This window comes from Acipenser ruthenus, unplaced genomic scaffold, assembly GCF_902713425.1.
Source record: "Acipenser ruthenus unplaced genomic scaffold, fAciRut3.2 maternal haplotype, whole genome shotgun sequence".
In the NCBI taxonomy this organism is placed as follows: domain Eukaryota; kingdom Metazoa; phylum Chordata; class Actinopteri; order Acipenseriformes; family Acipenseridae; genus Acipenser; species Acipenser ruthenus.
Window position 1 is genome coordinate 37624 of NW_026708309.1, and position 21989 is coordinate 59612.

The following is a 21989-nucleotide window of genomic DNA, read 5'->3' on the forward strand; positions in this document are numbered from 1 at the left end:
GACAAAAGGAAATTTTGGAGGAATCACCCCCAGCTCACTAAACATAAAAGTCATGAAAGCAGAAATGCAATCGCCTGCGGCCACACCACCTTGAATAAGCCTGATCTCGTCTGATCTCAGAAGCTAAGCAATGTTGGGCTTGGTTAGTACTTGGATGGGAGACCACCTGGGAATATCAAGTGCTGCAGGCATTACATTTTACAATTGAAATGTGTGGAGGACAAAAGGAAATTTTGGAGGAATCACCCCCAGCTCACTAAACATAAAAGTCATGAAAGCAGAAATGCAATCGCCTGCGGCCACACCACCTTGAATAAGCCTGATCTCGTCTGATCTCAGAAGCTAAGCAATGTTGGGCTTGGTTAGTACTTGGATGGGAGACCACCTGGGAATATCAAGTGCTGCAGGCATTACATTTTACAATTGAAATGTGTGGAGGACAAAAGGAAATTTTGGAGGAATCACCCCCAGCTCACTAAACATAAAAGTCATGAAAGCAGAAATGCAATCGCCTGCGGCCACACCACCTTGAAAAAGCATGATCTCGTCTGATCTCAGAAGCTAAGCAATGTTGGGCTTGGTTAGTGCTTGGATGGGAGACCACCTGGGAATATCAAGTGCTGCAGGCATTACATTTTTGTAATTACATTTTACAATTGAAATGTGTGGAGGACAAAAGGAAATTTTGGAGGAATCACCCCCAGCTCACTAAACATAAAAGTCATGAAAGCAGAAATGCAATCGCCTGCGGCCACACCACCTTGAATAAGCCTGATCTCGTCTGATCTCAGAAGCTAAGCAATGTTGGGCTTGGTTAGTACTTGGATGGGAGACCACCTGGGAATATCAAGTGCTGCAGGCATTACATTTTTGTAATTACATTTTACAATTGAAATGTGTGGAGGACAAAAGGAAATTTTGGAGGAATCACCCCCAGCTCACTAAACATAAAAGTCATGAAAGCAGAAATGCAATCGCCTGCGGCCACACCACCTTGAATAAGCCTGATCTCGTCTGATCTCAGAAGCTAAGCAATGTTGGGCTTGGTTAGTACTTGGATGGGAGACCACCTGGGAATATCAAGTGCTGCAGGCATTACATTTTTGTAATTACATTTTACAATTGAAATGTGTGGAGGACAAAAGGAAATTTTGGAGGAATCACCCCCAGCTCACTAAACATAAAAGTCATGAAAGCAGAAATGCAATCGCCTGCGGCCACACCACCTTGAATAAGCCTGATCTCGTCTGATCTCAGAAGCTAAGCAATGTTGGGCTTGGTTAGTACTTGGATGGGAGACCACCTGGGAATATCAAGTGCTGCAGGCATTACATTTTAGTAATTACATTTTACAATTGAAATGTGTGGAGGACAAAAGGAAATTTTGGAGGAATCACCCCCAGCTCACTAAACATAAAAGTCATGAAAGCAGAAATGCAATCGCCTGCGGCCACACCACCTTGAATAAGCCTGATCTCGTCTGATCTCAGAAGCTAAGCAATGTTGGGCTTGGTTAGTACTTGGATGGGAGACCACCTGGGAATATCAAGTGCTGCAGGCATTACATTTTTGTAATTACATTTTACAATTGAAATGTGTGGAGGACAAAAGGAAATTTTGGAGGAATCACCCCCAGCTCACTAAACATAAAAGTCATGAAAGCAGAAATGCAATCGCCTGCGGCCACACCACCTTGAATAAGCCTGATCTCGTCTGATCTCAGAAGCTAAGCAATGTTGGGCTTGGTTAGTACTTGGATGGGAGACCACCTGGGAATATCAAGTGCTGCAGGCATTACATTTTTGTAATTACATTTTACAATTGAAATGTGTGGAGGACAAAAGGAAATTTTGGAGGAATCACCCCCAGCTCACTAAACATAAAAGTCATGAAAGCAGAACAGCAATCGCCTGCGGCCACACCACTTTGAATAAGCCTGATCTCATCTGATCTCAGAAGCTAAGCAATGTTGGGCTTGGTTAGTACTTGGATGGGAGACCACCTGGGAATATCAAGTGCTGCAGGCATTACATTTTTGTAATTACATTTTACAATTGAAATGTGTGGAGGACAAAAGGAAATTTTGGAGGAATCACCCCCAGCTCACTAAACATAAAAGTCATGAAAGCAGAAATGCAATCGCCTGCGGCCACACCACCTTGAATAAGCCTGATCTCGTCTGATCTCAGAAGCTAAGCAATGTTGGGCTTGGTTAGTACTTGGATGGGAGACCACCTGGGAATATCAAGTGCTGCAGGCATTACATTTTACAATTGAAATGTGTGGAGGACAAAAGGAAATTTTGGAGGAATCACCCCCAGCTCACTAAACATAAAAGTCATGAAAGCAGAAATGCAATCGCCTGCGGCCACACCACCTTGAATAAGCCTGATCTCGTCTGATCTCAGAAGCTAAGCAATGTTGGGCTTGGTTAGTACTTGGATGGGAGACCACCTGGGAATATCAAGTGCTGCAGGCATTACATTTTACAATTGAAATGTGTGGAGGACAAAAGGAAATTTTGGAGGGATCACCCCCAGCTCACTAAACATAAAAGTCATGAAAGCAGAAATGCAATCGCCTGCGGCCACACCACCTTGAATAAGCCTGATCTCGTCTGATCTCAGAAGCTAAGCAATGTTGGGCTTGGTTAGTACTTGGATGGGAGACCACCTGGGAATATCAAGTGCTGCAGGCATTACATTTTACAATTGAAATGTGTGGAGGATAAAAGGAAATTTTGGAGGAATCACCCCCAGCTCACTAAACATAAAAGTCATGAAAGCAGGAATGCAATCGCCTGCGGCCACACCACCTTGAATAAGCCTGATCTCGTCTGATCTCAGAAGCTAAGCAATGTTGGGCTTGGTTAGTACTTGGATGGGAGACCACCTGGGAATATCAAGTGCTGCAGGCATTACATTTTACAATTGAAATGTGTGGAGGACAAAAGGAAATTTTGGAGGAATCACCCCCAGCTCACTAAACATAAAAGTCATGAAAGCAGAAATGCAATCGCCTGCGGCCACACCACCTTGAATAAGCCTGATCTCGTCTGATCTCAGAAGCTAAGCAATGTTGGGCTTGGTTAGTACTTGGATGGGAGACCACCTGGGAATATCAAGTGCTGCAGGCATTACATTTTTGTAATTACATTTTACAATTGAAATGTGTGGAGGACAAAAGGAAATTTTGGAGGAATCACCCCCAGCTCACTAAACATAAAAGTCATGAAAGCAGAAATGCAATCGCCTGCGGCCACACCACCTTGAATAAGCCTGATCTCGTCTGATCTCAGAAGCTAAGCAATGTTGGGCTTGGTTAGTACTTGGATGGGAGACCACCTGGGAATATCAAGTGCTGCAGGCATTACATTTTTGTAATTACATTTTACAATTGAAATGTGTGGAGGACAAAAGGAAATTTTGGAGGAATCACCCCCAGCTCACTAAACATAAAAGTCATGAAAGCAGAAGTGCAATCGCTTGCGGCCACACCACCTTGAATAAGCCTGATCTCGTCTGATCTCAGAAGCTAAGCAATGTTGGGCTTGGTTAGTACTTGGATGGGATACCACCTGGGAATATCAAGTGCTGCAGGCATTACATTTTTGTAATTACATTTTACAATTGAAATGTGTGGAGGACAAAAGGAAATTTTGGAGGAATCACCCCCAGCTCACTAAACATAAAAGTCATGAAAGCAGAAATGCAATCGCCTGCGGCCACACCACCTTGAATAAGCCTGATCTCGTCTGATCTCAGAAGCTAAGCAATGTTGGGCTTGGTTAGTACTTGGATGGGAGACCACCTGGGAATATCAAGTGCTGCAGGCATTACATTTTTGTAATTACATTTTACAATTGAAATGTGTGGAGGACAAAAGGAAATTTTGGAGGAATCACCCCCAGCTCACTAAACATAAAAGTCATGAAAGCAGAAATGCAATCGCCTGCGGCCACACCACCTTGAATAAGCCTGATCTCGTCTGATCTCAGAAGCTAAGCAATGTTGGGCTTGGTTAGTACTTGGATGGGAGACCACCTGGGAATATCAAGTGCTGCAGGCATTACATTTTACAATTGAAATGTGTGGAGGACAAAAGGAAATTTTGGAGGAATCACCCCCAGCTCACTAAACATAAAAGTCATGAAAGCAGAAATGCAATCGCCTGCGGCCACACCACCTTGAATAAGCCTGATCTCGTCTGATCTCAGAAGCTAAGCAATGTTGGGCTTGGTTAGTACTTGGATGGGAGACCACCTGGGAATATCAAGTGCTGCAGGCATTGCATTTTACAATTGAAATGTGTGGAGGACAAAAGGAAATTTTGGAGGAATCACCCCCAGCTCACTAAACATAAAAGTCATGAAAGCAGAAACGCAATCGCCTGCGGCCACACCACCTTGAATAAGCCTGATCTCGTCTGATCTCAGAAGCTAAGCAATGTTGGGCTTGGTTAGTACTTGGATGGGAGACCACCTGGGAATATCAAGTGCTGCAGGCATTACATTTTTGAAATTACATTTTACAATTGAAATGTGTGGAGGACAAAAGGAAATTTTGGAGGAATCACCCCCAGCTCACTAAACATAAAAGTCATGAAAGCAGAAATGCAATCGCCTGCGGCCACACCACCTTGAATAAGCCTGATCTCGTCTGATCTCAGAAGCTAAGCAATGTTGGGCTTGGTTAGTACTTGGATGGGAGACCACCTGGGAATATCAAGTGCTGCAGGCATTACATTTTTGTAATTACATTTTACAATTGAAATGTGTGGAGGACAAAAGGAAATTTTGGAGGAATCACCCCCAGCTCACTAAACATAAAAGTCATGAAAGCAGAAATGCAATCGCCTGCGGCCACACCACCTTGAATAAGCCTGATCTCGTCTGATCTCAGAAGCTAAGCAATGTTGGGCTTGGTTAGTACTTGGATGGGAGACCACCTGGGAATATCAAGTGCTGCAGGCATTACATTTTTGTAATTACATTTTACAATTGAAATGTGTGGACGAAAAAAGGAAATTTTGGAGGAATCACCCCCAGCTCACTAAACATAAAAGTCATGAAAGCAGAAATGCAATCGCCTGCGGCCACACCACCTTGAATAAGCCTGATCTCGTCTGATCTCAGAAGCTAAGCAATGTTGGGCTTGGTTAGTACTTGGATGGGAGACCACCTGGGAATATCAAGTGCTGCAGGCATTACATTTTTGTAATTACATTTTACAATTGAAATGTGTGGAGGACAAAAGGAAATTTTGGAGGAATCACCCCCAGCTCACTAAACATAAAAGTCATGAAAGCAGAAATGCAATCGCCTGCGGCCACACCACCTTGAATAAGCCTGATCTCGTCTGATCTCAGAAGCTAAGCAATGTTGGGCTTGGTTAGTACTTGGATGGGAGACCACCTGGGAATATCAAGTGCTGCAGGCATTACATTTTACAATTGAAATGTGTGGAGGACAAAAGGAAATTTTGGAGGAATCACCCCAGCTCACTAAACATAAAAGTCATGAAAGCAGAAATGCAATCGCCTGCAGCCACACCACCTTGAATAAGCCTGATCTCGCCTGATCTCGCCTGATCTCGTCTGATCTCAGAAGCTAAGCAATGTTGGGCTTGGTTAGTACTTGGATGGGAGACCACCTGGGAATATCAAGTGCTGCAGGCATTACATTTTTGAAATTACATTTTACAATTGAAATGTGTGGAGGACAAAAGGAAATTTTGGAGGAATCACCCCCAGCTCACTAAACATAAAAGTCATGAAAGCAGAAATGCAATCGCCTGCGGCCACACCACCTTGAATAAGCCTGATCTCGTCTGATCTCAGAAGCTAAGCAATGTTGGGCTTGGTTAGTACTTGGATGGGAGACCACCTGGGAATATCAAGTGCTGCAGGCATTACATTTTTGTAATTACATTTTACAATAGAAATGTGTGGAGGACAAAAGGAAATTTTGGAGGAATCACCCCCAGCTCACTAAACATAAAAGTCATGAAAGCAGAAATGCAATCGCCTGCGGCCACACCACCTTGAATAAGCCTGATCTCGTCTGATCTCAGAAGCTAAGCAATGTTGGGCTTGGTTAGTACTTGGATGGGAGACCACCTGGGAATATCAAGTGCTGCAGGCATTACATTTTTGTAATTACATTTTACAATTGAAATGTGTGGAGGACAAAAGGAAATTTTGGAGGAATCACCCCCAGCTCACTAAACATAAAAGTCATGAAAGCAGAACAGCAATCGCCTGCGGCCACACCACCTTGAATAAGCCTGATCTCGTCTGATCTCAGAAGCTAAGCAATGTTGGGCTTGGTTAGTACTTGGATGGGAGACCACCTGGGAATATCAAGTGCTGCAGGCATTACATTTTACAATTGAAATGTGTGGAGGACAAAAGGAAATTTTGGAGGAATCACCCCCAGCTCACTAAACATAAAAGTCATGAAAGCAGAAATGCAATCGCCTGCGGCCACACCACCTTGAATAAGCCTGATCTCGTCTGATCTCAGAAGCTAAGCAATGTTGGGCTTGGTTAGTACTTGGATGGGAGACCACCTGGGAATATCAAGTGCTGCAGGCATTACATTTTACAATTGAAATGTGTGGAGGACAAAAGGAAATTTTGGAGGAATCACCCCCAACTCACTAAACATAAAAGTCATGAAAGCAGAACAGCAATCGCCTGCGGCCACACCACCTTGAATAAGTCTGATCTCAGAAGCTAAGCAATGTTGGGCTTGGTTAGTACTTGGATGGGAGACCACCTGGGAATATCAAGTGCTGCAGGCATTACATTTTTGTAATTACATTTTACAATTGAAATTTGTGGGAGACAAAAGGAAATTTTGGAGGAATCACCCCCAGCTCACTAAACATAAAAGTCATGAAAGCAGAAATGCAATCGCCTGCGGCCACACCACCTTGAATAAGCCTGATCTCGTCTGATCTCAGAAGCTAAGCAATGTTGGGCTTGGTTAGTACTTGGATGGGAGACCACCTGGGAATATCAAGTGCTGCAGGCATTACATTTTTGTAATTACATTTTACAATTGAAATGTGTGGAGGACAAAAGGAAATTTTGGAGGAATCACCCCCAGCTCACTAAACATAAAAGTCATGAAAGCAGAAATGCAATCGCCTGCGGCCACACCACCTTGAATAAGCCTGATCTCGTCTGATCTCAGAAGCTAAGCAATGTTGGGCTTGGTTAGTACTTGGATGGGAGACCACCTGGGAATATCAAGTGCTGCAGGCATTACATTTTTGTAATTACATTTTACAATTGAAATGTGTGGAGGACAAAAGGAAATTTTGGAGGAATCACCCCCAGCTCACTAAACATAAAAGTCATGAAAGCAGAAATGCATTCGCCTGCGGCCACACCACCTTGAATAAGCCTGATCTCGTCTGATCTCAGAAGCTAAGCAATGTTGGGCTTGGTTAGTACTTGGATGGGAGACCACCTGGGAATATCAAGTGCTGCAGGCATTACATTTTACAATTGAAATGTGTGGAGGACAAAAGGAAATTTTGGAGGAATCACCCCCAGCTCACTAAACATAAAAGTCATGAAAGCAGAAATGCAATCGCCTGCGGCCACACCACCTTGAATAAGCCTGATCTCGCCTGATCTCGTCTGATCTCAGAAGCTAAGCAATGTTGGGCTTGGTTAGTACTTGGATGGGAGACCACCTGGGAATATCAAGTGCTGCAGGCATTACATTTTTGAAATTACATTTTACAATTGAAATGTGTGGAGGACAAAAGGAAATTTTGGAGGAATCACCCCCAGCTCACTAAACATAAAAGTCATGAAAGCAGAAATGCAATCGCCTGCGGCCACACCACCTTGAATAAGCCTGATCTCGTCTGATCTCAGAAGCTAAGCAATGTTGGGCTTGGTTAGTACTTGGATGGGAGACCACCTGGGAATATCAAGTGCTGCAGGCATTACATTTTTGTAATTACATTTTACAATAGAAATGTGTGGAGGACAAAAGGAAATTTTGGAGGAATCACCCCCAGCTCACTAAACATAAAAGTCATGAAAGCAGAAATGCAATCGCCTGCGGCCACACCACCTTGAATAAGCCTGATCTCGTCTGATCTCAGAAGCTAAGCAATGTTGGGCTTGGTTAGTACTTGGATGGGAGACCACCTGGGAATATCAAGTGCTGCAGGCATTACATTTTTGTAATTACATTTTACAATTGAAATGTGTGGAGGACAAAAGGAAATTTTGGAGGAATCACCCCCAGCTCACTAAACATAAAAGTCATGAAAGCAGAACAGCAATCGCCTGCGGCCACACCACCTTGAATAAGCCTGATCTCGTCTGATCTCAGAAGCTAAGCAATGTTGGGCTTGGTTAGTACTTGGATGGGAGACCACCTGGGAATATCAAGTGCTGCAGGCATTACATTTTACAATTGAAATGTGAGGAGGACAAAAGGAAATTTTGGAGAAATCACCCCCAGCTCACTAAACATAAAAGTCATGAAAGCAGAAACGCAATCGCCTGCGGCCACACCACCTTGAATAAGCCTGATCTCGTCTGATCTCAGAAGCTAAGCAATGTTGGGCTTGGTTAGTACTTGGATGGGAGACCACCTGGGAATATCAAGTGCTGCAGGCATTACATTTTACAATTGAAATGTGTGGAGGACAAAAGGAAATTTTGGAGGAATCACCCCCAACTCACTAAACATAAAAGTCATGAAAGCAGAACAGCAATCGCCTGCGGCCACACCACCTTGAATAAGTCTGATCTCAGAAGCTAAGCAATGTTGGGCTTGGTTAGTACTTGGATGGGAGACCACCTGGGAATATCAAGTGCTGCAGGCATTACATTTTTGTAATTACATTTTACAATTGAAATTTGTGGAGGACAAAAGGAAATTTTGGAGGAATCACCCCCAGCTCACTAAACATAAAAGTCATGAAAGCAGAAATGCAATCGCCTGCGGCCACACCACCTTGAATAAGCCTGATCTCGTCTGATCTCAGAAGCTAAGCAATGTTGGGCTTGGTTAGTACTTGGATGGGAGACCACCTGGGAATATCAAGTGCTGCAGGCATTACATTTTTGTAATTACATTTTACAATTGAAATGTGTGGAGGACAAAAGGAAATTTTGGAGGAATCACCCCCAGCTCACTAAACATAAAAGTCATGAAAGCAGAAATGCAATCGCCTGCGCCCACACCACCTTGAATAAGCCTGATCTCGTCTGATCTCAGAAGCTAAGCAATGTTGGGCTTGGTTAGTACTTGGATGGGAGACCACCTGGGAATATCAAGTGCTACAGGCATTACGTTTTTGTAATTACATTTTACAATTGAAATGTGTGGAGGACAAAAGGAAATTTTGGAGGAATCACCCCCAGCTCACTAAACATAAAAGTCATGAAAGCAGAAATGCAATTGCCTGCGGCCACACCAACTTGAATAAGCCTGATCTCGTCTGATCTCAGAAGCTAAGCAATGTTGGGCTTGGTTAGTACTTGGATGGGAGACCACCTGGGAATATCAAGTGCTGCAGGCATTACATTTTACAATTGAAATGTGTGGAGGACAAAAGGAAATTTTGGAGGAATCACCCCCAGCTCACTAAAGATAAAAGTCATGAAAGCAGAAATGCAATCGCCTGCGGCCACACCACCTTGAATAAGCCTGATCTCGTCTGATCTCAGAAGCTAAGCAATGTTGGGCTTGGTTAGTACTTGGATGGGAGACCACCTGGGAATATCAAGTGCTGCAGGCATTACATTTTACAATTGAAATGTGTGGAGGACAAAAGGAAATTTTGGAGGAATCACCCCCAGCTCACTAAATATAAAAGTCATGAAAGCAGAAATGCAATCGCCTGCGGCCACACCACCTTGAATAAGACTGATCTCGTCTGATCTCAGAAGCTAAGCAATGTTGGGCTTGGTTAGTACTTGGATGGGAGACCACCTGGGAATATCAAGTGCTGCAGGCATTACATTTTTGTAATTACATTTTACAATTGAAATGTGTGGAGGACAAAAGGAAATTTTGGAGGAATCACCCCCAGCTCACTAAACATAAAAGTCATGAAAGCAGAAATGCAATCGCCTGCGGCCACACCACCTTGAATAAGCCTGATCTCGTCTGATCTCAGAAGCTAAGCAATGTTGGGCTTGGTTAGTACTTGGATGGGAGACCACCTGGGAATATCAAGTGCTGCAGGCATTACATTTTTGTAATTACATTTTACAATTGAAATGTGTGGAGGACAAAAGGAAATTTTGGAGGAATCACCCCCAGCTCACTAAACATAAAAGTCATGAAAGCAGAAATGCAATCGCCTGCGGCCACACCACCTTGAATAAGCCTGATCTCGTCTGATCTCAGAAGCTAAGCAATGTTGGGCTTGGTTAGTACTTGGATGGGAGACCACCTGGGAATATCAAGTGCTGCAGGCATTACATTTTTGTAATTACATTTTACAATTGAAATGTGTGGAGGACAAAAGGAAATTTTGGAGGAATCACCCCCAGCTCACTAAACATAAAAGTCATGAAAGCAGAAATGCAATCGCCTGCGGCCACACCACCTTGAATAAGCCTGATCTCAGAAGCTAAGCAATGTTGGGCTTGGTTAGTACTTGGATGGGAGACCACCTGGGAATATCAAGTGCTGCAGGCATTACATTTTTGTAATTACATTTTACAATTGAAATGTGTGGAGGACAAAAGGAAATTTTGGAGGAATCACCCCCAGCTCACTAAACATAAAAGTCATGAAAGCAGAAATGCAATCGCCTGCGGCCACACCACCTTGAATAAGCCTGATCTCGTCTGATCTCAGAAGCTAAGCAATGTTGGGCTTGGTTAGTACTTGGATGGGAGACCACCTGGGAATATCAAGTGCTGCAGGCATTACATTTTACAATTGAAATGTGTGGAGGACAAAAGGAAATTTTGGAGGAATCACCCCCAGCTCACTAAACATAAAAGTCATGAAAGCAGAAATGCAATCGCCTGCGGCCACACCACCTTGAATAAGCCTGATCTCGTCTGATCTCAGAAGCTAAGCAATGTTGGGCTTGGTTAGTACTTGGATGGGAGACCACCTGGGAATATCAAGTGCTGCAGGCATTACATTTTACAATTGAAATGTGTGGAGGACAAAAGGAAATTTTGGAGGAATCACCCCCAGCTCACTAAACATAAAAGTCATGAAAGCAGAAATGCAATCGCCTGCGGCCACACCACCTTGAATAAGCCTGATCTCGTCTGATCTCAGAAGCTAAGCAATGTTGGGCTTGGTTAGTACTTGGATGGGAGACCACCTGGGAATATCAAGTGCTGCAGGCATTACATTTTTGTAATTACATTTTACAATTGAAATGTGTGGAGGACAAAAGGAAATTTTGGAGGAATCACCCCCAGCTCACTAAACATAAAAGTCATGAAAGCAGAAATGCAATCGCCTGCGGCCACACCACCTTGAATAAGCCTGATCTCGTCTGATCTCAGAAGCTACGCAATGTTGGGCTTGGTTAGTACTTGGATGGGAGACCACCTGGGAATATCAAGTGCTGCAGGCATTACATTTTAGTAATTACATTTTACAATTGAAATGTGTGGAGGACAAAAGGAAATTTTGGAGGAATCACCCCCAGCTCACTAAACATAAAAGTCATGAAAGCAGAAATGCAATCGCCTGCGGCCACACCACCTTGAATAAGCCTGATCTCGTCTGATCTCAGAAGCTAAGCAATGTTGGGCTTGGTTAGTACTTGGATGGGAGACCACCTGGGAATATCAAGTGCTGCAGGCATTACATTTTTGTAATTACATTTTACAATTGAAATGTGTGGAGGACAAAAGGAAATTTTGGAGGAATCACCCCCAGCTCACTAAACATAAAAGTCATGAAAGCAGAAATGCAATCACCTGCGGCCACACCACCTTGAATAAGCCTGATCTCGTCTGATCTCAGAAGCTAAGCAATGTTGGGCTTGGTTAGTACTTGGATGGGAGACCACCTGGGAATATCAAGTGCTGCAGGCATTACATTTTACAATTGAAATTTGTGGAGGACAAAAGGAAATTTTGGAGGAATCACCCCCAGCTCACTAAACATAAAAGTCATGAAAGCAGAAATGCAATCGCCTGCGGCCACACCACCTTGAATAAGCCTGATCTCGTCTGATCTCAGAAGCTAAGCAATGTTGGGCTTGGTTAGTACTTGGATGGGAGACCACCTGGGAATATCAAGTGCTGCAGGCATTACATTTTTGTAATTACATTTTACAATTGAAATGTGTGGAGGACAAAAGGAAATTTTGGAGGAATCACCCCCAGCTCACTAAACATAAAAGTCATGAAAGCAGAAATGCAATCGCCTGCGGCCACACCACCTTGAATAAGCCTGATCTCGTCTGATCTCAGAAGCTAAGCAATGTTGGGCTTGGTTAGTACTTGGATGGGAGACCACCTGGGAATATCAAGTGCTGCAGGCATTACATTTTTGTAATTACATTTTACAATTGAAATGTGTGGAGGACAAAAGGAAATTTTGGAGGAATCACCCCCAGCTCACTAAACATAAAAGTCATGAAAGCAGAAATGCAATCGCCTGCGGCCCCACCACCTTGAATAAGCCTGATCTCGTCTGATCTCGTCTGATCTCAGAAGCTAAGCAATGTTGGGCTTGGTTAGTACTTGGATGGGAGACCACCTGGGAATATCAAGTGCTGCAGGCATTACATTTTACAATTGAAATGTGTGGAGGACAAAAGGAAATTTTGGAGGAATCACCCCCAGCTCACTAAACATAAAAGTCATGAAAGCAGAAATGCAATCGCCTGCGGCCACACCACCTTGAATAAGCCTGATCTCGTCTGATCTCAGAAGCTAAGCAATGTTGGGCTTGGTTAGTACTTGGATGGGAGACCACCTGGGAATATCAAGTGCTGCAGGCATTACATTTTTGTAATTACATTTTACAATTGAAATGTGTGGAGGACAAAAGGAAATTTTGGAGGAATCACCCCCAGCTCACTAAACATAAAAGTCATGAAAGCAGAAATGCAATCGCCTGCGGCCACACCACCTTGAATAAGCCTGATCTCGTCTGATCTCAGAAGCTAAGCAATGTTGGGCTTGGTTAGTACTTGGATGGGAGACCACCTGGGAATATCAAGTGCTGCAGGCATTACATTTTACAATTGAAATGTGTGGAGGACAAAAGGAAATTTTGGAGGAATCACCCCCAGCTCACTAAACATAAAAGTCATGAAAGCAGAAATGCAATCGCCTGCGGCCACACCACCTTGAATAAGCCTGATCTCGTCTGATCTCGTCTGATCTCAGAAGCTAAGCAATGTTGGGCTTGGTTAGTACTTGGATGGGAGACCACCTGGGAATATCAAGTGCTGCAGGCATTACATTTTACAATTGAAATGTGTGGAGGACAAAAGGAAATTTTGGAGGAATCACCCCCAGCTCACTAAACATAAAAGTCATGAAAGCAGAAATGCAATCGCCTGCGGCCACACCACCTTGAATAAGCCTGATCTCGTCTGATCTCAGAAGCTAAGCAATGTTGGGCTTGGTTAGTACTTGGATGGGAGACCACCTGGGAATATCAAGTGCTGCAGGCATTACATTTTTGTAATTACATTTTACAATTGAAATGTGTGGAGGACAAAAGGAAATTTTGGAGGAATCACCCCCAGCTCACTAAACATAAAAGTCATGAAAGCAGAAATGCAATCGCCTGCGGCCACACCACCTTGAATAAGCCTGATCTCGTCTGATCTCAGAAGCTAAGCAATGTTGGGCTTGGTTAGTACTTGGATGGGAGACCACCTGGGAATATCAAGTGCTGCAGGCATTACATTTTTGTAATTACATTTTACAATTGAAATGTGTGGAGGACAAAAGGAAATTTTGGAGGAATCACCCCCAGCTCACTAAACATAAAAGTCATGAAAGCAGAAATGCAATCGCCTGCGGCCACACCACCTTGAATAAGCCTGATCTCGTCTGATCTCAGAAGCTAAGCAATGTTGGGCTTGGTTAGTACTTGGATGGGAGACCACCTGGGAATATCAAGTGCTGCAGGCATTACATTTTTGTAATTACATTTTACAATTGAAATGTGTGGAGGACAAAAGGAAATTTTGGAGGAATCACCCCCAGCTCACTAAACATAAAAGTCATGAAAGCAGAAATGCAATCGCCTGCGGCCCCACCACCTTGAATAAGCCTGATCTCGTCTGATCTCGTCTGATCTCAGAAGCTAAGCAATGTTGGGCTTGGTTAGTACTTGGATGGGAGACCACCTGGGAATATCAAGTGCTGCAGGCATTACATTTTACAATTGAAATGTGTGGAGGACAAAAGGAAATTTTGGAGGAATCACCCCCAGCTCACTAAACATAAAAGTCATGAAAGCAGAAATGCAATCGCCTGCGGCCACACCACCTTGAATAAGCCTGATCTCGTCTGATCTCAGAAGCTAAGCAATGTTGGGCTTGGTTAGTACTTGGATGGGAGACCACCTGGGAATATCAAGTGCTGCAGGCATTACATTTTTGTAATTACATTTTACAATTGAAATGTGTGGAGGACAAAAGGAAATTTTGGAGGAATCACCCCCAGCTCACTAAACATAAAAGTCATGAAAGCAGAAATGCAATCGCCTGCGGCCACACCACCTTGAATAAGCCTGATCTCGTCTGATCTCAGAAGCTAAGCAATGTTGGGCTTGGTTAGTACTTGGATGGGAGACCACCTGGGAATATCAAGTGTTGCAGGTATTACATTTTACAATTGAAATGTGTGGAGGACAAAAGGAAATTTTGGAGGAATCACCCCCAGCTCACTAAACATAAAAGTCATGAAAGCAGAAATGCAATCGCCTGCGGCCACACCACCTTGAATAAGCCTGATCTCGTCTGATCTCAGAAGCTAAGCAATGTTGGGCTTGGTTAGTACTTGGATGGGAGACCACCTGGGAATATCAAGTGCTGCAGGCATTACATTTTTGTAATTACATTTTACAATTGAAATGTGTGGAAGACAAAAGGAAATTTTGGAGGAATCACCCCCAGCTCACTAAACATAAAAGTCATGAAAGCAGAAATGCAATCGCCTGCGGCCACACCACCTTGAATAAGCCTGATCTCGTCTGATCTCAGAAGCTAAGCAATGTTGGGCTTGGTTAGTAGTTGGATGGGAGACCACCTGGGAATATCAAGTGCTGCAGGCATTACATTTTACAATTGAAATGTGTGGAGGACAAAAGGAAATTTTGGAGGAATCACCCCCAGCTCACTAAACATAAAAGTCATGAAAGCAGAAATGCAATCGCCTGCGGCCACACCACCTTGAATAAGCCTGATCTCGTCTGATCTCAGAAGCTAAGCAATGTTGGGCTTGGTTAGTACTTGGATGGGAGACCACCTGGGAATATCAAGTGCTGCAGGCATTACATTTTTGTAATTACATTTTACAATTGAAATGTGTGGAGGACAAAAGGAAATTTTGGAGGAATCACCCCCAGCTCACTAAACATAAAAGTCATGAAAGCAGAAATGCAATCGCCTGCGGCCACACCACCTTGAATAAGCCTGATCTCGTCTGATCTCAGAAGCTAAGCAATGTTGGGCTTGGTTAGTAGTTGGATGGGAGACCACCTGGGAATATCAAGTGCTGCAGGCATTACATTTTTGTAATTACATTTTACAATTGAAATGTGTGGAGGACAAAAGGAAATTTTGGAGGAATCACCCCCAGCTCACTAAACATAAAAGTCATGAAAGCAGAAATGCAATCGCCTGCGGCCACACCACCTTGAATAAGCCTGATCTCGTCTGATCTCAGAAGCTAAGCAATGTTGGGCTTGGTTAGTACTTGGATGGGAGACCACCTGGGAATATCAAGTGCTGCAGGCATTACATTTTTGTAATTACATTTTACAATTGAAATGTGTGGAGGACAAAAGGAAATTTTGGAGGAATCACCCCCAGCTCACTAAACATAAAAGTCATGAAAGCAGAACAGCAATCGCCTGCGGCCACACCACCTTGAATAAGCCTGATCTCGTCTGATCTCAGAAGCTAAGCAATGTTGGGCTTGGTTAGTACTTGGATGGGAGACCACCTGGGAATATCAAGTGCTGCAGGCATTACATTTTACAATTGAAATGTGTGGAGGACAAAAGGAAATTTTGGAGGAATCACCCCCAGCTCACTAAACATAAAAGTCATGAAAGCAGAAATGCAATCGCCTGCGGCCACACCACCTTGAATAAGCCTGATCTCGTCTGATCTCAGAAGCTAAGCAATGTTGGGCTTGGTTAGTACTTGGATGGGAGACCACCTGGGTATATCAAGTGCTGCAGGCATTACATTTTACAATTGAAATGTGTGGAGGACAAAAGGAAATTTTGGAGGAATCACCCCCAGCTCACTAAACATAAAAGTCATGAAAGCAGAAATGCAAACGCCTGCGGCCACACCACCTTGAATAAGCCTGATCTCGTCTGATCTCAGAAGCTAAGCAATGTTGGGCTTGGTTAGTACTTGGATGGGAGACCACCTGGGAATATCAAGTGCTGCAGGCATTACACTTTTGTAATTACATTTTACAATTGAAATGTGTGGAGGACAAAAGGAAATTTTGGAGGAATCACCCCCAGCTCACTAAACATAAAAGTCATGAAAGCAGAAATGCAATCGCCTGCGGCCACACCACCTTGAATAAGCCTGATCTCGTCTGATCTCAGAAGCTAAGCAATGTTGGGCTTGGTTAGTACTTGGATGGGAGACCACCTGGGAATATCAAGTGCTGCAGGCATTACATTTTACAATTGAAATGTGTGGAGGACAAAAGGAAATTTTGGAGGAATCACCCCCAGCTCACTAAACATAAAAGTCATGAAAGCAGAAATGCAATCGCCTGCGGCCACACCACCTTGAATAAGCCTGATCTCGTCTGATCTCAGAAGCTAAGCAATGTTGGGCTTGGTTAGTACTTGGATGGGAGACCACCTGGGAATATCAAGTGCTGCAGGCATTACATTTTTGTAATTACATTTTACAATTGAAATGTGTGGAGGACAAAAGGAAATTTTGGAGGAATCACCCCCAGCTCACTAAACATAAAAGTCATGAAAGCAGAAATGCAATCGCCTGCGGCCACACCACCTTGAATAAGCCTGATCTCGTCTGATCTCAGAAGCTAAGCAATGTTGGGCTTGGTTAGTACTTGGATGGGAGACCACCTGGGAATATCAAGTGCTGCAGGCATTACATTTTACAATTGAAATGTGTGGAGGACAAAAGGAAATTTTGGAGGAATCACCCCCAGCTCACTAAACATAAAAGTCATGAAAGCAGAAATGCAATCGCCTGCGGCCACACCACCTTGAATAAGCCTGATCTCGTCTGATCTCAGAAGCTAAGCAATGTTGGGCTTGGTTAGTACTTGGATGGGAGACCACCTGGGAATATCAAGTGCTGCAGGCATTACATTTTACAATTGAAATGTGTGGAGGACAAAAGGAAATTTTGGAGGAATCACCCCCAGCTCACTAAACATAAAAGTCATGAAAGCAGAAATGCAATCGCCTGCGGCCACACCACCTTGAATAAGCCTGATCTCGTCTGATCTCAGAAGCTAAGCAATGTTGGGCTTGGTTAGTGCTTGGATGGGAGACCACTTGGGAATATCAAGTGCTGCAGGCATTACATTTTACAATTGAAATGTGTGGAGGACAAAAGGAAATTTTGGAGGAATCACCCCCAGCTCACTAAACATAAAAGTCATGAAAGCAGAAATGCAATCGCCTGCGGCCACACCACCTTGAATAAGCCTGATCTCGTCTGATCTCAGAAGCTAAGCAATGTTGGGCTTGGTTAGTACTTGGATGGGAGACCACCTGGGAATATCAAGTGCTGCAGGCATTACATTTTACAATTGAAATGTGTGGAGGACAAAAGGAAATTTTGGAGGAATCACCCCCAGCTCACTAAACATAAAAGTCATGAAAGCAGAAATGCAATCGCCTGCGGCCACACCACCTTGAATAAGCCTGATCTCGTCTGATCTCAGAAGCTAAGCAATGTTGGGCTTGGTTAGTACTTGGATGGGAGACCACCTGGGAATATCAAGTGCTGCAGGCATTACATTTTTGTAATTACATTTTACAATTGAAATGTGTGGAGGACAAAAGGAAATTTTGGAGGAATCACCCCCAGCTCACTAAACATAAAAGTCATGAAAGCAGAAATGCAATCGCCTGCGGCCACACCACCTTGAATAAGCCTGATCTCGTCTGATCTCAGAAGCTAAGCAATGTTGGGCTTGGTTAGTACTTGGATGGGAGACCACCTGGGAATATCAAGTGCTGCAGGCATTACATTTTACAATTGAAATGTGTGGAGGACAAAAGGAAATTTTGGAGGAATCACCCCCAGCTCACTAAACATAAAAGTCATGAAAGCAGAAATGCAATCGCCTGCGGCCACACCACCTTGAATAAGCCTGATCTCGTCTGATCTCAGAAGCTAAGCAATGTTGGGCTTGGTTAGTACTTGGATGGGAGACCACCTGGGAATATCAAGTGCTGCAGGCATTACATTTTACAATTGAAATGTGTGGAGGACAAAAGGAAATTTTGGAGGAATCACCCCCAGCTCACTAAACATAAAAGTCATGAAAGCAGAAATGCAATCGCCTGCGGCCACACCACCTTGAATAAGCCTGATCTCGTCTGATCTCAGAAGCTAAGCAATGTTGGGCTTGGTTAGTACTTGGATGGGAGACCACCTGGGAATATCAAGTGCTGCAGGCATTACATTTTAGAATTGAAATGTGTGGAGGACAAAAGGAAATTTTGGAGGAATCACCCCCAGCTCACTAAACATAAAAGTCATGAAAGCAGAAACGCAATCGCCTGCGGCCACACCATCTTGAATAAGCCTGATCTCGTCTGATCTCAGAAGCTAAGCAATGTTGGGCTTGGTTAGTACTTGGATGGGAGACCACCTGGGAATATCAAGTGCTGCAGGCATTACATTTTACAATTGAAATGTGTGGAGGACAAAAGGAAATTTTGGAGGAATCACCCCCAGCTCACTAAACATAAAAGTCATGAAAGCAGAAATGCAATCGCCTGCGGCCACACCACCTTGAATAAGCCTGATCTCGTCTGATCTCAGAAGCTAAGCAATGTTGGGCTTGGTTAGTACTTGGATGGGAGACCACCTGGGAATATCAAGTGCTGCAGGCATTACATTTTAGTAATTACATTTTACAATTGAAATGTGTGGAGGACAAAAGGAAATTTTGGAGGAATCACCCCCAGCTCACTAAACATAAAAGTCATGAAAGCAGAAATGCAATCGCCTGCGGCCACACCACCTTGAATAAGCCTGATCTCGTCTGATCTCAGAAGCTAAGCAATGTTGGGCTTGGTTAGTACTTGGATGGGAGACCACCTGGGAATATCAAGTGCTGCAGGCATTACATTTTACAATTGAAATGTGTGGAGGACAAAAGGAAATTTTGGAGGAATCACCCCCAGCTCACTAAACATAAAAGTCATGAAAGCAGAAATGCAATCGCCTGCGGCCACACCACCTTGAATAAGCCTGATCTCGTCTGATCTCAGAAGCTAAGCAATGTTGGGCTTGGTTAGTACTTGGATGGGAGACCACCTGGGAATATCAAGTGCTGCAGGCATTACATTTTACAATTGAAATGTGTGGAGGACAAAAGGAAATTTTGGAGGAATCACCCCCAGCTCACTAAACATAAAAGTCATGAAAGCAGAAATGCAATCGCCTGCGGCCACACCACCTTGAATAAGCCTGATCTCGTCTGATCTCAGAAGCTAAGCAATGTTGGGCTTGGTTAGTACTTGGATGGGAGACCACCTGGGAATATCAAGTGCTGCAGGCATTACATTTTTGTAATTACATTTTAAAATTGAAATGTGTGGAGGACAAAAGGAAATTTTGGAGGAATCACCCCCAGCTCACTAAACATAAAAGTCATGAAAGCAGAAATGCAATCGCCTGCGGCCACACCACCTTGAATAAGCCTGATCTCGTCTGATCTCAGAAGCTAAGCAATGTTGGGCTTGGTTAGTACTTGGATGGGAGACCACCTGGGAATATCAAGTGCTGCAGGCATTACATTTTACAATTGAAATGTGTGGAGGACAAAAGGAAATTTTGGAGGAATCACCCCCAGCTCACTAAACATAAAAGCCATGAAAGCAGAAATGCAATCGCCTGCGGCCACACCACCTTGAATAAGCCTGATCTCGTCTGATCTCAGAAGCTAAGCAATGTTGGGCTTGGTTAGTACTTGGATGGGAGACCACCTGGGAATATCAAGTGCTGCAGGCATTACATTTTACAATTGAAATGTGTGGAGGACAAAAGGAAATTTTGGAGGAATCACCCCCAGCTCACTAAACATAAAAGTCATGAAAGCAGAAATGCAATCGCCTGCGGCCACACCACCTTGAATAAGCCTGATCTCGTCTGATCTCAGAAGCTAAGCAATGTTGGGCTTGGTTAGTACTTGGATGGGAGACCACCTGGGAATATCAAGTGCTGCAGGCATTACATTTTAGTAATTACATTTTATAATTGAAATGTGTGGAGGACAAAAGGAAATTTTGGAGGAATCACCCCCAGCTCACTAAACATAAAAGTCATGAAAGCAGAACAGCAATCGCCTGCGGCCACACCACCTTGAATAAGCCTGATCTCGTCTGATCTCAGAAGCTAAGCAATGTTGGGCTTGGTTAGTACTTGTATGGGAGACCACCTGTGAATATCAAGTGCTGCAGGCATTACATTTTACAATTGAAATGTGTGGACAAAAGGAAATTTTGGAGGAATCACCCCCAGCTCACTAAACATAAAAGTCATGAAAGCAGAAATGCAATCGCCTGCGGCCACACCACCTTGAATAAGCCTGATCTCGTCTGATCTCAGAAGCTAAGCAATGTTGGGCTTGGTTAGTACTTGGATGGGAGACCACCTGGGAATATCAAGTGCTGCAGGCATTACATTTTACAATTGAAATGTGTGGAGGACAAAAGGAAATTTTGGAGGAATCACCCCAGCTCACTAAACATAAAAGTCATGAAAGCAGAACAGCAATCGCCTGCGGCCACACCACCTTGAATAAGCCTGATCTCGTCTGATCTCAGAAGCTAAGCAATGTTGGGCTTGGTTAGTACTTGGATGGGAGACCACCTGGGAATATCAAGTGCTGCAGGCATTACATTTTACAATTGAAATGTGTGGAGGACAAAAGGAAATTTTGGAGGAATCACCCCCAGCTCACTAAACATAAAAGTCATGAAAGCAGAAATGCAATCGCCTGCGGCCACACCACCTTGAATAAGCCTGATCTCGTCTGATCTCAGAAGCTAAGCAATGTTGGGCTTGGTTAGTACTTGGATGGGAGACCACCTGGGAATATCAAGTGTTGCAGGCATTACATTTTTGTAATTACATTTTACAATTGAAATGTGTGGAGGACAAAAGGAAATTTTGGAGGAATCACCCCCAGCTCACTAAACATAAAAGTCATGAAAGCAGAAATGCAATCGCCTGCGGCCACACCACCTTGAATAAGCCTGATCTCGTCTGATCTCAGAAGCTAAGCAATGTTGGGCTTGGTTAGTACTTGGATGGGAGACCACCTGGGAATATCAAGTGCTGCAGGCATTACATTTTACAATTGAAATGTGTGGAGGACAAAAGGAAATTTTGGAGGAATCACCCCCAGCTCACTAAACATAAAAGTCATGAAAGCAGAAATGCAATCGCCTGCGGCCACACCACCTTGAATAAGCCTGATCTCGTCTGATCTCAGAAGCTAAGCAATGTTGGGCTTGGTTAGTACTTGGATGGGAGACCACCTGGGAATATCAAGTGCTGCAGGCATTACATTTTTGTAATTACATT

At 43.7% G+C, this 21989-nt stretch overlaps 87 non-coding genes and 10 pseudogenes across 87 annotated transcripts; all 97 read left to right on the forward strand.

Annotated features, from left to right (window-relative positions):
* The first annotated feature begins 72 nt into the window (after positions 1 to 72).
* Positions 73 to 191, forward strand: LOC131730951 (5S ribosomal RNA). Its single transcript, XR_009324454.1, has one exon. It is a non-coding gene; the product is annotated as a 5S ribosomal RNA (ribosomal RNA).
* A 100-nt stretch (positions 192 to 291) lies between these two features.
* LOC131730952 (5S ribosomal RNA) lies at positions 292 to 410 on the forward strand. Its single transcript, XR_009324455.1, has one exon. It is a non-coding gene; the product is annotated as a 5S ribosomal RNA (ribosomal RNA).
* A 100-nt stretch (positions 411 to 510) lies between these two features.
* LOC131731146 (5S ribosomal RNA) lies at positions 511 to 629 on the forward strand (annotated as a pseudogene).
* Positions 630 to 743: 114 nt separating this feature from the next.
* On the forward strand, positions 744 to 862 carry LOC131730953 (5S ribosomal RNA). The gene has a single exon (XR_009324456.1). It is a non-coding gene; the product is annotated as a 5S ribosomal RNA (ribosomal RNA).
* A 114-nt stretch (positions 863 to 976) lies between these two features.
* On the forward strand, positions 977 to 1095 carry LOC131730955 (5S ribosomal RNA). Its single transcript, XR_009324458.1, has one exon. It is a non-coding gene; the product is annotated as a 5S ribosomal RNA (ribosomal RNA).
* Positions 1096 to 1209: 114 nt separating this feature from the next.
* LOC131730956 (5S ribosomal RNA) lies at positions 1210 to 1328 on the forward strand. The gene has a single exon (XR_009324459.1). It is a non-coding gene; the product is annotated as a 5S ribosomal RNA (ribosomal RNA).
* A 114-nt stretch (positions 1329 to 1442) lies between these two features.
* On the forward strand, positions 1443 to 1561 carry LOC131730957 (5S ribosomal RNA). The gene has a single exon (XR_009324460.1). It is a non-coding gene; the product is annotated as a 5S ribosomal RNA (ribosomal RNA).
* Positions 1562 to 1675: 114 nt separating this feature from the next.
* Positions 1676 to 1794, forward strand: LOC131730958 (5S ribosomal RNA). The gene has a single exon (XR_009324461.1). It is a non-coding gene; the product is annotated as a 5S ribosomal RNA (ribosomal RNA).
* A 114-nt stretch (positions 1795 to 1908) lies between these two features.
* LOC131731027 (5S ribosomal RNA) lies at positions 1909 to 2027 on the forward strand. The gene has a single exon (XR_009324529.1). It is a non-coding gene; the product is annotated as a 5S ribosomal RNA (ribosomal RNA).
* Positions 2028 to 2141: 114 nt separating this feature from the next.
* On the forward strand, positions 2142 to 2260 carry LOC131730959 (5S ribosomal RNA). The gene has a single exon (XR_009324462.1). It is a non-coding gene; the product is annotated as a 5S ribosomal RNA (ribosomal RNA).
* A 100-nt stretch (positions 2261 to 2360) lies between these two features.
* On the forward strand, positions 2361 to 2479 carry LOC131730960 (5S ribosomal RNA). The gene has a single exon (XR_009324463.1). It is a non-coding gene; the product is annotated as a 5S ribosomal RNA (ribosomal RNA).
* A 100-nt stretch (positions 2480 to 2579) lies between these two features.
* On the forward strand, positions 2580 to 2698 carry LOC131730961 (5S ribosomal RNA). Its single transcript, XR_009324464.1, has one exon. It is a non-coding gene; the product is annotated as a 5S ribosomal RNA (ribosomal RNA).
* Positions 2699 to 2798: 100 nt separating this feature from the next.
* Positions 2799 to 2917, forward strand: LOC131730962 (5S ribosomal RNA). The gene has a single exon (XR_009324465.1). It is a non-coding gene; the product is annotated as a 5S ribosomal RNA (ribosomal RNA).
* A 100-nt stretch (positions 2918 to 3017) lies between these two features.
* Positions 3018 to 3136, forward strand: LOC131730963 (5S ribosomal RNA). Its single transcript, XR_009324466.1, has one exon. It is a non-coding gene; the product is annotated as a 5S ribosomal RNA (ribosomal RNA).
* A 114-nt stretch (positions 3137 to 3250) lies between these two features.
* On the forward strand, positions 3251 to 3369 carry LOC131730964 (5S ribosomal RNA). Its single transcript, XR_009324467.1, has one exon. It is a non-coding gene; the product is annotated as a 5S ribosomal RNA (ribosomal RNA).
* A 114-nt stretch (positions 3370 to 3483) lies between these two features.
* On the forward strand, positions 3484 to 3602 carry LOC131731104 (5S ribosomal RNA). The gene has a single exon (XR_009324604.1). It is a non-coding gene; the product is annotated as a 5S ribosomal RNA (ribosomal RNA).
* A 114-nt stretch (positions 3603 to 3716) lies between these two features.
* On the forward strand, positions 3717 to 3835 carry LOC131730966 (5S ribosomal RNA). Its single transcript, XR_009324469.1, has one exon. It is a non-coding gene; the product is annotated as a 5S ribosomal RNA (ribosomal RNA).
* A 114-nt stretch (positions 3836 to 3949) lies between these two features.
* Positions 3950 to 4068, forward strand: LOC131730967 (5S ribosomal RNA). The gene has a single exon (XR_009324470.1). It is a non-coding gene; the product is annotated as a 5S ribosomal RNA (ribosomal RNA).
* A 100-nt stretch (positions 4069 to 4168) lies between these two features.
* Positions 4169 to 4287, forward strand: LOC131730968 (5S ribosomal RNA). The gene has a single exon (XR_009324471.1). It is a non-coding gene; the product is annotated as a 5S ribosomal RNA (ribosomal RNA).
* A 100-nt stretch (positions 4288 to 4387) lies between these two features.
* On the forward strand, positions 4388 to 4506 carry LOC131730969 (5S ribosomal RNA). The gene has a single exon (XR_009324472.1). It is a non-coding gene; the product is annotated as a 5S ribosomal RNA (ribosomal RNA).
* A 114-nt stretch (positions 4507 to 4620) lies between these two features.
* On the forward strand, positions 4621 to 4739 carry LOC131730970 (5S ribosomal RNA). The gene has a single exon (XR_009324473.1). It is a non-coding gene; the product is annotated as a 5S ribosomal RNA (ribosomal RNA).
* Positions 4740 to 4853: 114 nt separating this feature from the next.
* On the forward strand, positions 4854 to 4972 carry LOC131730971 (5S ribosomal RNA). Its single transcript, XR_009324474.1, has one exon. It is a non-coding gene; the product is annotated as a 5S ribosomal RNA (ribosomal RNA).
* A 114-nt stretch (positions 4973 to 5086) lies between these two features.
* On the forward strand, positions 5087 to 5205 carry LOC131730972 (5S ribosomal RNA). The gene has a single exon (XR_009324475.1). It is a non-coding gene; the product is annotated as a 5S ribosomal RNA (ribosomal RNA).
* Positions 5206 to 5319: 114 nt separating this feature from the next.
* On the forward strand, positions 5320 to 5438 carry LOC131730974 (5S ribosomal RNA). The gene has a single exon (XR_009324476.1). It is a non-coding gene; the product is annotated as a 5S ribosomal RNA (ribosomal RNA).
* Positions 5439 to 5537: 99 nt separating this feature from the next.
* LOC131731166 (5S ribosomal RNA) lies at positions 5538 to 5676 on the forward strand (annotated as a pseudogene).
* A 114-nt stretch (positions 5677 to 5790) lies between these two features.
* On the forward strand, positions 5791 to 5909 carry LOC131730975 (5S ribosomal RNA). Its single transcript, XR_009324477.1, has one exon. It is a non-coding gene; the product is annotated as a 5S ribosomal RNA (ribosomal RNA).
* Positions 5910 to 6023: 114 nt separating this feature from the next.
* On the forward strand, positions 6024 to 6142 carry LOC131730976 (5S ribosomal RNA). Its single transcript, XR_009324478.1, has one exon. It is a non-coding gene; the product is annotated as a 5S ribosomal RNA (ribosomal RNA).
* Positions 6143 to 6256: 114 nt separating this feature from the next.
* Positions 6257 to 6375, forward strand: LOC131730978 (5S ribosomal RNA). The gene has a single exon (XR_009324480.1). It is a non-coding gene; the product is annotated as a 5S ribosomal RNA (ribosomal RNA).
* A 100-nt stretch (positions 6376 to 6475) lies between these two features.
* LOC131730979 (5S ribosomal RNA) lies at positions 6476 to 6594 on the forward strand. The gene has a single exon (XR_009324481.1). It is a non-coding gene; the product is annotated as a 5S ribosomal RNA (ribosomal RNA).
* A 100-nt stretch (positions 6595 to 6694) lies between these two features.
* Positions 6695 to 6803, forward strand: LOC131731208 (5S ribosomal RNA; annotated as a pseudogene).
* A 114-nt stretch (positions 6804 to 6917) lies between these two features.
* LOC131730980 (5S ribosomal RNA) lies at positions 6918 to 7036 on the forward strand. The gene has a single exon (XR_009324482.1). It is a non-coding gene; the product is annotated as a 5S ribosomal RNA (ribosomal RNA).
* Positions 7037 to 7150: 114 nt separating this feature from the next.
* Positions 7151 to 7269, forward strand: LOC131730981 (5S ribosomal RNA). The gene has a single exon (XR_009324483.1). It is a non-coding gene; the product is annotated as a 5S ribosomal RNA (ribosomal RNA).
* A 114-nt stretch (positions 7270 to 7383) lies between these two features.
* LOC131730982 (5S ribosomal RNA) lies at positions 7384 to 7502 on the forward strand. The gene has a single exon (XR_009324484.1). It is a non-coding gene; the product is annotated as a 5S ribosomal RNA (ribosomal RNA).
* A 100-nt stretch (positions 7503 to 7602) lies between these two features.
* LOC131731143 (5S ribosomal RNA) lies at positions 7603 to 7731 on the forward strand (annotated as a pseudogene).
* A 114-nt stretch (positions 7732 to 7845) lies between these two features.
* LOC131730983 (5S ribosomal RNA) lies at positions 7846 to 7964 on the forward strand. The gene has a single exon (XR_009324485.1). It is a non-coding gene; the product is annotated as a 5S ribosomal RNA (ribosomal RNA).
* Positions 7965 to 8078: 114 nt separating this feature from the next.
* Positions 8079 to 8197, forward strand: LOC131730984 (5S ribosomal RNA). Its single transcript, XR_009324486.1, has one exon. It is a non-coding gene; the product is annotated as a 5S ribosomal RNA (ribosomal RNA).
* Positions 8198 to 8311: 114 nt separating this feature from the next.
* LOC131730985 (5S ribosomal RNA) lies at positions 8312 to 8430 on the forward strand. Its single transcript, XR_009324487.1, has one exon. It is a non-coding gene; the product is annotated as a 5S ribosomal RNA (ribosomal RNA).
* A 100-nt stretch (positions 8431 to 8530) lies between these two features.
* On the forward strand, positions 8531 to 8649 carry LOC131730986 (5S ribosomal RNA). The gene has a single exon (XR_009324488.1). It is a non-coding gene; the product is annotated as a 5S ribosomal RNA (ribosomal RNA).
* A 100-nt stretch (positions 8650 to 8749) lies between these two features.
* On the forward strand, positions 8750 to 8858 carry LOC131731209 (5S ribosomal RNA; annotated as a pseudogene).
* A 114-nt stretch (positions 8859 to 8972) lies between these two features.
* On the forward strand, positions 8973 to 9091 carry LOC131730987 (5S ribosomal RNA). The gene has a single exon (XR_009324489.1). It is a non-coding gene; the product is annotated as a 5S ribosomal RNA (ribosomal RNA).
* Positions 9092 to 9205: 114 nt separating this feature from the next.
* On the forward strand, positions 9206 to 9324 carry LOC131731152 (5S ribosomal RNA; annotated as a pseudogene).
* Positions 9325 to 9438: 114 nt separating this feature from the next.
* Positions 9439 to 9557, forward strand: LOC131731118 (5S ribosomal RNA). Its single transcript, XR_009324617.1, has one exon. It is a non-coding gene; the product is annotated as a 5S ribosomal RNA (ribosomal RNA).
* A 100-nt stretch (positions 9558 to 9657) lies between these two features.
* Positions 9658 to 9776, forward strand: LOC131730989 (5S ribosomal RNA). The gene has a single exon (XR_009324491.1). It is a non-coding gene; the product is annotated as a 5S ribosomal RNA (ribosomal RNA).
* Positions 9777 to 9876: 100 nt separating this feature from the next.
* Positions 9877 to 9995, forward strand: LOC131731116 (5S ribosomal RNA). The gene has a single exon (XR_009324615.1). It is a non-coding gene; the product is annotated as a 5S ribosomal RNA (ribosomal RNA).
* A 114-nt stretch (positions 9996 to 10109) lies between these two features.
* On the forward strand, positions 10110 to 10228 carry LOC131730990 (5S ribosomal RNA). Its single transcript, XR_009324492.1, has one exon. It is a non-coding gene; the product is annotated as a 5S ribosomal RNA (ribosomal RNA).
* Positions 10229 to 10342: 114 nt separating this feature from the next.
* On the forward strand, positions 10343 to 10461 carry LOC131730991 (5S ribosomal RNA). Its single transcript, XR_009324493.1, has one exon. It is a non-coding gene; the product is annotated as a 5S ribosomal RNA (ribosomal RNA).
* Positions 10462 to 10575: 114 nt separating this feature from the next.
* Positions 10576 to 10684, forward strand: LOC131731183 (5S ribosomal RNA; annotated as a pseudogene).
* Positions 10685 to 10798: 114 nt separating this feature from the next.
* LOC131730992 (5S ribosomal RNA) lies at positions 10799 to 10917 on the forward strand. Its single transcript, XR_009324494.1, has one exon. It is a non-coding gene; the product is annotated as a 5S ribosomal RNA (ribosomal RNA).
* A 100-nt stretch (positions 10918 to 11017) lies between these two features.
* LOC131730993 (5S ribosomal RNA) lies at positions 11018 to 11136 on the forward strand. The gene has a single exon (XR_009324495.1). It is a non-coding gene; the product is annotated as a 5S ribosomal RNA (ribosomal RNA).
* A 100-nt stretch (positions 11137 to 11236) lies between these two features.
* Positions 11237 to 11355, forward strand: LOC131730994 (5S ribosomal RNA). The gene has a single exon (XR_009324496.1). It is a non-coding gene; the product is annotated as a 5S ribosomal RNA (ribosomal RNA).
* A 114-nt stretch (positions 11356 to 11469) lies between these two features.
* LOC131731123 (5S ribosomal RNA) lies at positions 11470 to 11588 on the forward strand. Its single transcript, XR_009324622.1, has one exon. It is a non-coding gene; the product is annotated as a 5S ribosomal RNA (ribosomal RNA).
* Positions 11589 to 11702: 114 nt separating this feature from the next.
* LOC131730995 (5S ribosomal RNA) lies at positions 11703 to 11821 on the forward strand. Its single transcript, XR_009324497.1, has one exon. It is a non-coding gene; the product is annotated as a 5S ribosomal RNA (ribosomal RNA).
* Positions 11822 to 11935: 114 nt separating this feature from the next.
* Positions 11936 to 12054, forward strand: LOC131731076 (5S ribosomal RNA). The gene has a single exon (XR_009324577.1). It is a non-coding gene; the product is annotated as a 5S ribosomal RNA (ribosomal RNA).
* Positions 12055 to 12154: 100 nt separating this feature from the next.
* On the forward strand, positions 12155 to 12273 carry LOC131730996 (5S ribosomal RNA). The gene has a single exon (XR_009324498.1). It is a non-coding gene; the product is annotated as a 5S ribosomal RNA (ribosomal RNA).
* Positions 12274 to 12387: 114 nt separating this feature from the next.
* LOC131730997 (5S ribosomal RNA) lies at positions 12388 to 12506 on the forward strand. Its single transcript, XR_009324499.1, has one exon. It is a non-coding gene; the product is annotated as a 5S ribosomal RNA (ribosomal RNA).
* A 114-nt stretch (positions 12507 to 12620) lies between these two features.
* Positions 12621 to 12749, forward strand: LOC131731167 (5S ribosomal RNA; annotated as a pseudogene).
* Positions 12750 to 12849: 100 nt separating this feature from the next.
* LOC131730998 (5S ribosomal RNA) lies at positions 12850 to 12968 on the forward strand. The gene has a single exon (XR_009324500.1). It is a non-coding gene; the product is annotated as a 5S ribosomal RNA (ribosomal RNA).
* Positions 12969 to 13082: 114 nt separating this feature from the next.
* LOC131731000 (5S ribosomal RNA) lies at positions 13083 to 13201 on the forward strand. The gene has a single exon (XR_009324502.1). It is a non-coding gene; the product is annotated as a 5S ribosomal RNA (ribosomal RNA).
* Positions 13202 to 13301: 100 nt separating this feature from the next.
* LOC131731153 (5S ribosomal RNA) lies at positions 13302 to 13430 on the forward strand (annotated as a pseudogene).
* Positions 13431 to 13530: 100 nt separating this feature from the next.
* LOC131731001 (5S ribosomal RNA) lies at positions 13531 to 13649 on the forward strand. The gene has a single exon (XR_009324503.1). It is a non-coding gene; the product is annotated as a 5S ribosomal RNA (ribosomal RNA).
* A 114-nt stretch (positions 13650 to 13763) lies between these two features.
* On the forward strand, positions 13764 to 13882 carry LOC131731002 (5S ribosomal RNA). The gene has a single exon (XR_009324504.1). It is a non-coding gene; the product is annotated as a 5S ribosomal RNA (ribosomal RNA).
* Positions 13883 to 13996: 114 nt separating this feature from the next.
* Positions 13997 to 14115, forward strand: LOC131731003 (5S ribosomal RNA). The gene has a single exon (XR_009324505.1). It is a non-coding gene; the product is annotated as a 5S ribosomal RNA (ribosomal RNA).
* Positions 14116 to 14229: 114 nt separating this feature from the next.
* LOC131731168 (5S ribosomal RNA) lies at positions 14230 to 14358 on the forward strand (annotated as a pseudogene).
* Positions 14359 to 14458: 100 nt separating this feature from the next.
* On the forward strand, positions 14459 to 14577 carry LOC131731004 (5S ribosomal RNA). Its single transcript, XR_009324506.1, has one exon. It is a non-coding gene; the product is annotated as a 5S ribosomal RNA (ribosomal RNA).
* Positions 14578 to 14691: 114 nt separating this feature from the next.
* LOC131731115 (5S ribosomal RNA) lies at positions 14692 to 14810 on the forward strand. Its single transcript, XR_009324614.1, has one exon. It is a non-coding gene; the product is annotated as a 5S ribosomal RNA (ribosomal RNA).
* Positions 14811 to 14910: 100 nt separating this feature from the next.
* On the forward strand, positions 14911 to 15029 carry LOC131731005 (5S ribosomal RNA). The gene has a single exon (XR_009324507.1). It is a non-coding gene; the product is annotated as a 5S ribosomal RNA (ribosomal RNA).
* Positions 15030 to 15143: 114 nt separating this feature from the next.
* On the forward strand, positions 15144 to 15262 carry LOC131731085 (5S ribosomal RNA). The gene has a single exon (XR_009324585.1). It is a non-coding gene; the product is annotated as a 5S ribosomal RNA (ribosomal RNA).
* Positions 15263 to 15362: 100 nt separating this feature from the next.
* LOC131731006 (5S ribosomal RNA) lies at positions 15363 to 15481 on the forward strand. The gene has a single exon (XR_009324508.1). It is a non-coding gene; the product is annotated as a 5S ribosomal RNA (ribosomal RNA).
* Positions 15482 to 15595: 114 nt separating this feature from the next.
* Positions 15596 to 15714, forward strand: LOC131731086 (5S ribosomal RNA). The gene has a single exon (XR_009324586.1). It is a non-coding gene; the product is annotated as a 5S ribosomal RNA (ribosomal RNA).
* A 114-nt stretch (positions 15715 to 15828) lies between these two features.
* LOC131731007 (5S ribosomal RNA) lies at positions 15829 to 15947 on the forward strand. The gene has a single exon (XR_009324509.1). It is a non-coding gene; the product is annotated as a 5S ribosomal RNA (ribosomal RNA).
* Positions 15948 to 16061: 114 nt separating this feature from the next.
* Positions 16062 to 16180, forward strand: LOC131731008 (5S ribosomal RNA). The gene has a single exon (XR_009324510.1). It is a non-coding gene; the product is annotated as a 5S ribosomal RNA (ribosomal RNA).
* A 100-nt stretch (positions 16181 to 16280) lies between these two features.
* LOC131731117 (5S ribosomal RNA) lies at positions 16281 to 16399 on the forward strand. The gene has a single exon (XR_009324616.1). It is a non-coding gene; the product is annotated as a 5S ribosomal RNA (ribosomal RNA).
* Positions 16400 to 16499: 100 nt separating this feature from the next.
* On the forward strand, positions 16500 to 16618 carry LOC131731009 (5S ribosomal RNA). The gene has a single exon (XR_009324511.1). It is a non-coding gene; the product is annotated as a 5S ribosomal RNA (ribosomal RNA).
* Positions 16619 to 16732: 114 nt separating this feature from the next.
* On the forward strand, positions 16733 to 16851 carry LOC131731011 (5S ribosomal RNA). Its single transcript, XR_009324513.1, has one exon. It is a non-coding gene; the product is annotated as a 5S ribosomal RNA (ribosomal RNA).
* Positions 16852 to 16951: 100 nt separating this feature from the next.
* Positions 16952 to 17070, forward strand: LOC131731012 (5S ribosomal RNA). Its single transcript, XR_009324514.1, has one exon. It is a non-coding gene; the product is annotated as a 5S ribosomal RNA (ribosomal RNA).
* A 114-nt stretch (positions 17071 to 17184) lies between these two features.
* LOC131731013 (5S ribosomal RNA) lies at positions 17185 to 17303 on the forward strand. Its single transcript, XR_009324515.1, has one exon. It is a non-coding gene; the product is annotated as a 5S ribosomal RNA (ribosomal RNA).
* Positions 17304 to 17403: 100 nt separating this feature from the next.
* Positions 17404 to 17522, forward strand: LOC131731014 (5S ribosomal RNA). Its single transcript, XR_009324516.1, has one exon. It is a non-coding gene; the product is annotated as a 5S ribosomal RNA (ribosomal RNA).
* Positions 17523 to 17622: 100 nt separating this feature from the next.
* Positions 17623 to 17741, forward strand: LOC131731127 (5S ribosomal RNA). Its single transcript, XR_009324626.1, has one exon. It is a non-coding gene; the product is annotated as a 5S ribosomal RNA (ribosomal RNA).
* Positions 17742 to 17841: 100 nt separating this feature from the next.
* LOC131731015 (5S ribosomal RNA) lies at positions 17842 to 17960 on the forward strand. The gene has a single exon (XR_009324517.1). It is a non-coding gene; the product is annotated as a 5S ribosomal RNA (ribosomal RNA).
* Positions 17961 to 18060: 100 nt separating this feature from the next.
* On the forward strand, positions 18061 to 18179 carry LOC131731016 (5S ribosomal RNA). Its single transcript, XR_009324518.1, has one exon. It is a non-coding gene; the product is annotated as a 5S ribosomal RNA (ribosomal RNA).
* A 114-nt stretch (positions 18180 to 18293) lies between these two features.
* Positions 18294 to 18412, forward strand: LOC131731017 (5S ribosomal RNA). The gene has a single exon (XR_009324519.1). It is a non-coding gene; the product is annotated as a 5S ribosomal RNA (ribosomal RNA).
* A 100-nt stretch (positions 18413 to 18512) lies between these two features.
* On the forward strand, positions 18513 to 18631 carry LOC131731018 (5S ribosomal RNA). Its single transcript, XR_009324520.1, has one exon. It is a non-coding gene; the product is annotated as a 5S ribosomal RNA (ribosomal RNA).
* A 100-nt stretch (positions 18632 to 18731) lies between these two features.
* LOC131731019 (5S ribosomal RNA) lies at positions 18732 to 18850 on the forward strand. The gene has a single exon (XR_009324521.1). It is a non-coding gene; the product is annotated as a 5S ribosomal RNA (ribosomal RNA).
* Positions 18851 to 18950: 100 nt separating this feature from the next.
* Positions 18951 to 19069, forward strand: LOC131731069 (5S ribosomal RNA). The gene has a single exon (XR_009324570.1). It is a non-coding gene; the product is annotated as a 5S ribosomal RNA (ribosomal RNA).
* Positions 19070 to 19169: 100 nt separating this feature from the next.
* On the forward strand, positions 19170 to 19288 carry LOC131731020 (5S ribosomal RNA). The gene has a single exon (XR_009324522.1). It is a non-coding gene; the product is annotated as a 5S ribosomal RNA (ribosomal RNA).
* Positions 19289 to 19402: 114 nt separating this feature from the next.
* Positions 19403 to 19521, forward strand: LOC131731022 (5S ribosomal RNA). The gene has a single exon (XR_009324524.1). It is a non-coding gene; the product is annotated as a 5S ribosomal RNA (ribosomal RNA).
* A 100-nt stretch (positions 19522 to 19621) lies between these two features.
* On the forward strand, positions 19622 to 19740 carry LOC131731023 (5S ribosomal RNA). The gene has a single exon (XR_009324525.1). It is a non-coding gene; the product is annotated as a 5S ribosomal RNA (ribosomal RNA).
* A 100-nt stretch (positions 19741 to 19840) lies between these two features.
* On the forward strand, positions 19841 to 19959 carry LOC131731024 (5S ribosomal RNA). The gene has a single exon (XR_009324526.1). It is a non-coding gene; the product is annotated as a 5S ribosomal RNA (ribosomal RNA).
* Positions 19960 to 20073: 114 nt separating this feature from the next.
* On the forward strand, positions 20074 to 20192 carry LOC131731025 (5S ribosomal RNA). The gene has a single exon (XR_009324527.1). It is a non-coding gene; the product is annotated as a 5S ribosomal RNA (ribosomal RNA).
* A 100-nt stretch (positions 20193 to 20292) lies between these two features.
* Positions 20293 to 20411, forward strand: LOC131731026 (5S ribosomal RNA). Its single transcript, XR_009324528.1, has one exon. It is a non-coding gene; the product is annotated as a 5S ribosomal RNA (ribosomal RNA).
* Positions 20412 to 20511: 100 nt separating this feature from the next.
* On the forward strand, positions 20512 to 20630 carry LOC131731028 (5S ribosomal RNA). The gene has a single exon (XR_009324530.1). It is a non-coding gene; the product is annotated as a 5S ribosomal RNA (ribosomal RNA).
* Positions 20631 to 20744: 114 nt separating this feature from the next.
* LOC131731122 (5S ribosomal RNA) lies at positions 20745 to 20863 on the forward strand. The gene has a single exon (XR_009324621.1). It is a non-coding gene; the product is annotated as a 5S ribosomal RNA (ribosomal RNA).
* Positions 20864 to 20960: 97 nt separating this feature from the next.
* Positions 20961 to 21079, forward strand: LOC131731029 (5S ribosomal RNA). Its single transcript, XR_009324531.1, has one exon. It is a non-coding gene; the product is annotated as a 5S ribosomal RNA (ribosomal RNA).
* A 99-nt stretch (positions 21080 to 21178) lies between these two features.
* On the forward strand, positions 21179 to 21297 carry LOC131731030 (5S ribosomal RNA). Its single transcript, XR_009324532.1, has one exon. It is a non-coding gene; the product is annotated as a 5S ribosomal RNA (ribosomal RNA).
* Positions 21298 to 21397: 100 nt separating this feature from the next.
* LOC131731066 (5S ribosomal RNA) lies at positions 21398 to 21516 on the forward strand. Its single transcript, XR_009324567.1, has one exon. It is a non-coding gene; the product is annotated as a 5S ribosomal RNA (ribosomal RNA).
* Positions 21517 to 21630: 114 nt separating this feature from the next.
* Positions 21631 to 21749, forward strand: LOC131731031 (5S ribosomal RNA). The gene has a single exon (XR_009324533.1). It is a non-coding gene; the product is annotated as a 5S ribosomal RNA (ribosomal RNA).
* Positions 21750 to 21849: 100 nt separating this feature from the next.
* LOC131731032 (5S ribosomal RNA) lies at positions 21850 to 21968 on the forward strand. The gene has a single exon (XR_009324534.1). It is a non-coding gene; the product is annotated as a 5S ribosomal RNA (ribosomal RNA).
* Positions 21969 to 21989: the final 21 nt, after the last annotated feature.